Source organism: Charadrius vociferus, unplaced genomic scaffold (genome assembly GCF_000708025.1).
Source record: "Charadrius vociferus isolate BGI_N301 unplaced genomic scaffold, ASM70802v2 scaffold161, whole genome shotgun sequence".
Lineage (NCBI taxonomy): Eukaryota > Metazoa > Chordata > Aves > Charadriiformes > Charadriidae > Charadrius > Charadrius vociferus.
Genome location: NW_009646928.1, coordinates 6,057,322 through 6,064,546, shown reverse-complemented (window position 1 = coordinate 6,064,546; position 7,225 = coordinate 6,057,322). Strand labels below are relative to the sequence as shown.

The 7,225-nt window shown below is 39.5% G+C and overlaps 1 long non-coding RNA gene across 1 annotated transcript in view; it reads right to left on the bottom strand.

Moving 5' to 3' along the window:
- Nucleotides 1-706: 706 nt before the first annotated feature.
- LOC104294920 overlaps nucleotides 707-7,225 on the bottom strand; it is a 116,278-nt gene continuing 109,759 nt past the window's right edge. Inside the window, exons 2-3 of the long non-coding RNA XR_717928.1 lie at nucleotides 3,591-3,679; nucleotides 707-1,049 (exon numbers count right to left, since the gene is read on the bottom strand). This is a non-coding gene — a long non-coding RNA (uncharacterized LOC104294920). The remainder of the gene's footprint in view (nucleotides 1,050-3,590; nucleotides 3,680-7,225) is intronic.

Sequence of the window (7,225 nt, the reverse complement as noted above, 5' to 3'; positions counted from 1 at the left end):
GATTCCAACAAAAAGGATTATTAAAAATGCTGTTTAATTGCAGTGACTACCTCCTCTGTTAAAGTGTTAGAACCTCTTGTTTCTCATTCATTATGAAATAAAAGAGGAAGCATTTAAAATACTCCTTCGTCAATGGGACCTATAAGACAAACTGCTGCCCTACTCCTTTCCTATTACTGCAAAAGAAAATAAAATCTTCTCATCCCATTATACTAGAAAAGTGATCCTGTTGAAATAGTTATGAGCTATGATTTGGGACCATCTATGCTTGATATGCCTCTTCGCCGCCTCTTCCTCGCCGACCCCAATTCTGTTGTCTTTAATCAGATCAGTATCAGGAGTCATCCAGATTTAACCCAAAGTTCCTCCAACAGCTATGAAATCTTAGATATATTCACACAATAAATTAAAAAATTAAATATATACCAACAGGAAGGGTAAACCCCATGGTTGCCCTGTGCATACCCTCTATCCATTTCTCTCCATGGTTACACCAATACCCCGGAGTAAGCGGCTGGGATTTCTGGTGCCGTGTTATCCCAGTGTGCTGCAAGAGGCCCTTACCACAAAGGTGCTTTACTGATTACTGTAGTTCATGGAACTGCAAAACGTCAGAAACTGTGAATAAGATTTTTGTTTGCTTTTGAGGAAGAAAAGCAAAAAAAAACCAACAACAACAACAAAACCCCAAACAAACCCAAAAACCTTACTCCAGACAAATCTTTAGTTATTCTTACAATGTATAGCAGGGCCCAGTCTGAACTCATATCTCAATAGATTACAATCCACATCATCTCGCATTTGGCAAAAGTGCCAATTCCTCAGAGCTACAAAGAACAATATATACTTAAGTCCATACTCACCTCAATCAGTCTGTGTCTGCACGTTCTGTAGGGGATTTAGAGGATGCACAGGTCATTGTATCAGAGAACTGAAGAGACATATTACAGTACATTATGCCGGGCTTCACCTGGACTGGACACACATGAAAGACAATTCAGCTGCCACAGCTCCCTTTGTATCTCCTTTTTTCAAATTCTGAAAACAAGCTAAAAAGGAGAAAAGGGACTCAACTTTTTTAAACCCGTAAAAACTGCTGGATAAAGACATAATCACAGTTTGAATCAAGGTAAACAATATTATCATCAAATTACGGACACTTTTAAACTATATATTCTATACACAATGTTTCCATGTTCATCGAAAATTTGTTTCCATCTACATTAATTGCATTAGAGTGATTTAATGAAATGCCTTGTTAAATTGTTAGAAGAATAGGTAATATCCATATAAAAAGAAGAGAACAAAATATGGCACCTGGAAAGGTTTTAAATAAAAAGCTTACTGTTCGGTGTTTTGTATTGAATTTGTATAAATGACTCAATGAGATGTAAAATACAAATGAGAAAAAAAAAAAATCCTATGACAAAGGAAAAAAACATAGAGTAGGATGTATCAGCCATTCAGGTTTGCATTTCAACAGAACAGCGTATCTTGGTTTTATGTAGAACTGGTTTTGAATTTAGCAGTAATATCAGTACTATGTAGAAACTAGATGCAATACTGTACTAAAGAACACCTTATTTTCCTAAGGATTTAGACAAGCATGATCCTTCTACACCAGATCATTGCCCCATGTGGGCACGTGATGTCCCTACCCCAGTCAAAACTTGGTGACCTTCTATAGTAGTTTTACTTGACTTCGAGATATGGTTCAAGGTGTAGAGGTTGATTCTGGGAAGGACTGAAAGCCATCAGCCCCAATTGCTTCTATGAGAATTGCAGACAAAAAGCTCCTCATACACTCAGGGAGCAGAGTAAAGATGAAGTTGTTCATAGTAAACCCCCGCTTATTAAAAGTACCAAAGTGTCTGCAGAAAAATGTCCAAAAGCAATTGGGGGCTTTCTTTCTGAATTTAAAATACCTTCTCCTCCAGGAAAGCTGATCCTGTGGATGTGTTGTGCACTTTTTCACAGGTATAAACAAACTATTTCAGTTTTCATTTTTTCAAGCTGATAAACCAGAAAGCTGGTGGTTTTAGCTGGAGTGCCATACTTACATTAACGGAGGTAAAGGGCCAGTCCCTGTCTTTGAGGAAATGTGTTTGTGAGAAGGTGAGCAGCCGTGGTGGAAGATCTTAGGAAATTCTGGCTTAATTCTCTCAGCTCTTCATTTTACTAGTTCAAGATAAATGGCATCACTTGTATACACATGTTTAACATTCTTTCAGTAATTACAACAAACAGAGCAAGCTTTGATTTACAGAACTTTGTTGAGTACTGGCATGAGCTACACTGTTAGCCTCGTGGTGAATGGATTTCCACTAGACAGCAGTAGCTGCAGCAAAGGCTTCCCATTTCACTTACTTTCTGTATAAGACCACACCATCCTTAATATGTTTATTCTGATAAACCTTTTTGTTTAATTTTACCTACTACTCTGTTAGCTTCCTCCACACATTTTAGCTCGTCTTTTTATTATGAAGCAGTTTTGCGGAAAGATTAATTTTGACACATGTTTGTACAATACCTACCACCAAGCCAGAGGAAAGCCTAAGATGCTCTTTTGCTTTGTGGTGTCCAGGTGGTCAGGGCTGAAAAGTTCTTAGAGTTGAAGAATTCTAGAGAATGAAGTAACCTCTGCCCTCTCCTAAAATGTTATTTTCCCATCTCGTAAATTACTCCCACTGGTATGGCTAATGTAGCTCAGTGGTGAGACTGAACAAAGTAGATGTTAATAACTTCATAATGACAGCACTTTGCTCTGAGCAGTGTTAGAGCGAGTGGCGGTCAGAGCCCACGGACACCAGGCAGCAGTGCAGAGAGGTGCTGCTGGTGCAGACAGAGAACTCCTCTCTGCCCGGAGCATCGCTGTGATCCCTCCTGCTGGGTGACACTGCCGTGTAACTGTCTTGATAGGTACTGACAAATCCTGCCTCGACTCAGGCCAAGTCAGACTGATCAATTTAAATGGGCAGCAAAACACCCACCTGTGCTCCGAGTGGACTGGAACCAGCCAGTATGACCAGCCAGTGTGTCCCCCCACAGCACCATGGGTCTGGTCTCCAGGTGGTGAAGCGATGATGGCTCTGGGGTGGTCGGCACCATCTGCAGCTGGCACGGACATGTCCAGAAGGCAAGCTTCGTCCACGGTCTTACTCAGTGTCATGGAGAGTACCTTCGCCACTGACTACGGTCTCCTGAAGCGCTGGCGTTTGCAATTTCAGGTACCTACAAGTCACGCAAGGAAGGTGGAGGGAAACCTTGCTAGTATCATCAGAACCTGCCAGATTTTCTTTTCCATATTCATTTATGTACAACGATTAGCTCGTTCTTTTCAAATGCCAGGGATGTATTGCTCACTAGAGGAACTTCAGTACCCAGCAGTCTTTAATGTAAAAGGCAAACCTTTCCACTAATGAGCAGTTTGTCTAGTGTTCTTAACCTTATCAGCAGCTCCTGAAGTGATAAAGGCTTAACTATTATGCACTGAAAGGTGTTGATAATTCTCAATCTTCATGCAGAAAAAGGCTCTTTTTTGTCACTTCTTAGAGTCTACTGTTAAACTTAGCAGACTGCTTACAAATTACCTTGCCTGTTCTGCAAAGCAGACAGCTGGATGCGTTGGTGGGCAGTCGGCAGGTGGAGCCTCCTCTTGTCAGGACAAAAATGATACCTGCTGCTTAACAGAAAAAGAACAGTTTGCAGCGTAATGATTTAGACCTGTCTTAGGAAACGACCAGAGCTCTGAGTAGCTGGCACAAAAGGGAAAAAAAAGAAAAAAAAAAAAGGCAGAAAAAAAAAAAGGAAAGAAAAAGAATAAAGCTGGAAAGAGAAACAAACAAGGGTGGCAAAGCTGATGTGAATATCCACGGTAGCCAGAGCAGGGTATTAGAGCTGCACTATACCCCCCTGGCCCTGAGAAGAAAAAAAAGAGGGGAAAAAAAGGAGCACAGCTAGTTTAGGCTTAGCTTTGCAGGGTTGTGGAGTGAAGAACACAGGACATCATTGTGTCTGTGTAGCTGCAAGAGAAACAATAAAAGCTTGATCAGCTGAATGCTTAAATATGGCTGAATGTTTGATGAGATGAAGATGTAATTTTGTCTATGCTCCCCAAGGGTCTGGATTAAATATGACTACAGGGCCTAATCAAATAGCTAGTCACTGAACAACAGTCCCAACTGCATTTTTCATTCCAGGCATGCCGGGTTGCCCCCCCTCCTCATCCAAGTACATTACTTATTCACTGGTTTGTCAGCACTGTGCATTATTAGCGCTTGAGAGATAAAACTTTAAGTGTTGCTCCCAATTAGCACAACAGTGACCACGCACCATGCTCTGTGCTTAATGCCTGCTCTCAGAGAGGAGCTGGTTTTGAAGGTCTGAGGTGGAGGAGAAAAAAAAATGAAACAGCTTAAGCATTCATTTTGAGTGGAGAGACAGCTCCTATTAACATTTAACAGCATTTGTGCAACTTGGTGCGGAGGTTATGATGCAAATGAGGAGGAATTAAAAGTGGCCAGGGGTTTGTCATTGATGGATTGCAGTCTGGCGGTGTTCACACTTCTGCCGTGTCCATCAGAAGCGATTACTGTGTAATTAAACCTTATTTCTCGACTCTTCAGTGCATAATTACTTTGTGAATGTAACCATCATCTAAAAAAGCTACCAAAATGCTTTAGCATTTAGTCTAGCAGTCATTTCCCTAGCTTGTGTCAGATATAACCATCAGACAGTGCAAAAGAACTGTCACTTTTAATAAGAGGCAAAAAATTAAATGAAACAGTATGCTTATTACAGGAAAATTAGGCGTTCAAGTGGTAGAGTCCTTTTCTGCTATTTGCATAATTTATTCTTTTTTGTCCCTCACACCAGAAGCTTCAGGCAATTTTCTTCACATTTAAATAGATCGCACATTTAAGGCTACTTAAGGAAAATTATCACTTTGCATATTTTAATTGTTGTGAAGAAAGTGAATAGAAGAGGTCTGCAGCTTGGGCTCTTGAGTCGGTCAGATGCTCAACTCTCTGATTCTGGAGCTCCCCACTGCTCCACTAGAGATAACCCTGCAGTTCACAGCCATCCACTTGCATTTCATCAGCATGCAAATGCAGCTCCAAGCACTACAATAAGTGGGTCTTTGATATTTACAAACTAGCCACTAATAACTAAAATGTAATTTGTTTGACATAACTTTAGATTCTCTTATCTGACTGCCTTTAAAAAAAAACAGATAAGTCCTTTAGCTTTACAAAACCTAAGATATCCGTTCAAACTGCAGCCTGCCCTATAAAGTCTGAAAGCATTATTCGTGGCAAAATCATGTCAGGTTCTCTTGTCAGTGGAGTTTCAGCAACACATCTCTCTAATTTCATTTTCAATTCTTTTGTTTAATTTGCGCTCCTCCCTACCTTAATCAAGTGAAATGAAAATTCAAATAAGACTTGGAGCGAGAAGCCTGTTTTCCTTTTACCTGTGGAAATGCATCTATTAGTCTGACACTATGGAGAAATGGATGTCCCGGTCACCGAGAGAAGGATGCCTTACCCTACTTGGTGCGATAATCCGGAAAGCAAAAAGAGAGAGAGAGAGAGAGGGTTATGGTACAGCACTTTACAAAGCAAAACGCTGTAAACAGACTGATGACTGTACAAATTCAGTTAATTATGAAGCTAATGAAAAATTAAAAGGGAGTCCTAATGAAAAATTTGATCAAATGTTATTCAGATTATCTTTTCAAGTAATTAAGTGGTCTGGAAAAAAAGGTTCCCCAAGGTACGTTTTAGCTTGTGATCTTTTTTACTTAGAAAAAAAAAAATTGCAATAAAGTTAGGAAAGAGTGAAAGTCAGTTTTCTTTTTCACAAGTTCACGGTCTCTAGACATGCCAAGGTATAGGTTTTGTCAGATCAGCATCACTTTTGTTTAATTGTCAGTGACCGTTCCTTTTGGTTACTGGTCATTTCAGTACCTAACTAGCTTTAACTACATACTCAAAACATTATTAAATATCCACAACATTTCCGTTAGCATATGCTTGCAGAAATTAACATGTTATGCATCTTCAAAAAGTCAAGCAGACAAATTTACTAAGTGGATCAGGTTATTGCAGAGAGATGGAAACACAAGCTTCAAAATAAGATCGCTTCCTGTCATTTGGAAAACAAACAAACAAAATAAAAACCACTGTAAGGTGTGTTCTTCCCCCCCGCCCCCACTCCTTTACCATTGTTGCAGTACAATACATATTCTGGTCACTGAAGAGAATACGTATTAGCAGGTTCATCCTTTTCATGCTCTGGAGAGATGTGACAGAAGTTATGATATATTCAGAACAATCTCATAACTTGGAGCTGGAACAAAACAGAATTCAGTAATTAAAGATCGTATGAACGAACCCATCACCTTTCCTGTGTATTTCCAAAATGCTAACAAGCAGACAAAAGTAACATGAACAGTATCATACTGAATGGACCCCAAACCCATGTAGATTAAACACAGAATAAATTCTCTTTCCAAGTCTGACCTTGATTGCACAGAATAAGAATGGAGGTACCTTTTATTGTTGTGTATTACAGTGATTAAAATTCAGTCCTTCGTGGAAATGCAGGAAATGCAACTGTAGGAAACACATGTGTACATACAGAGGTAGAGCTTTCTTTATTCAAAATGATAAATAAATCTATTCGGTTTTTGGAAACAACCTCTTTTCTACTCTGCTCTGCCTTTCCAAATTCTTCTAGTTTACTGCCTTAGAGGGAAAGCGGCACAACAAATTACAGCACAGCCAAGTCCCATTACCAGACCGCTTTACTCCCATATGTGATAAGGGAAGGATATAAGATTTCTCAGAATTTCAGCACAATTATTTCAGCAGTGATTCCCTCTTAGGATGACAAGTTAGGCACAGATACGGTGGCCCGGCTCATCCATACCCAGCGAGCCACCGCAGTAGCACTTACCAACGCGTATGAATAAGCACTCTAATTAGTACTGCTACATTGGCTGCAGTGTTTTAGAAGAGGAATGAGAATCTTTTGGTTTTATTTCCAGGTCCTCTTTTGCAGTAAACATATTTCATTAGAGCTTTAATTCATAGACATAACAATAAAATTTCAGTTATTAGGCTTGGCAAGAAAAATGGTAATTACAAACCACTTTTACCCAATTTTTATGACTTAGAATTTTTTAAATATAATATTAAAATGTGATTTGAGTAGATTTGTC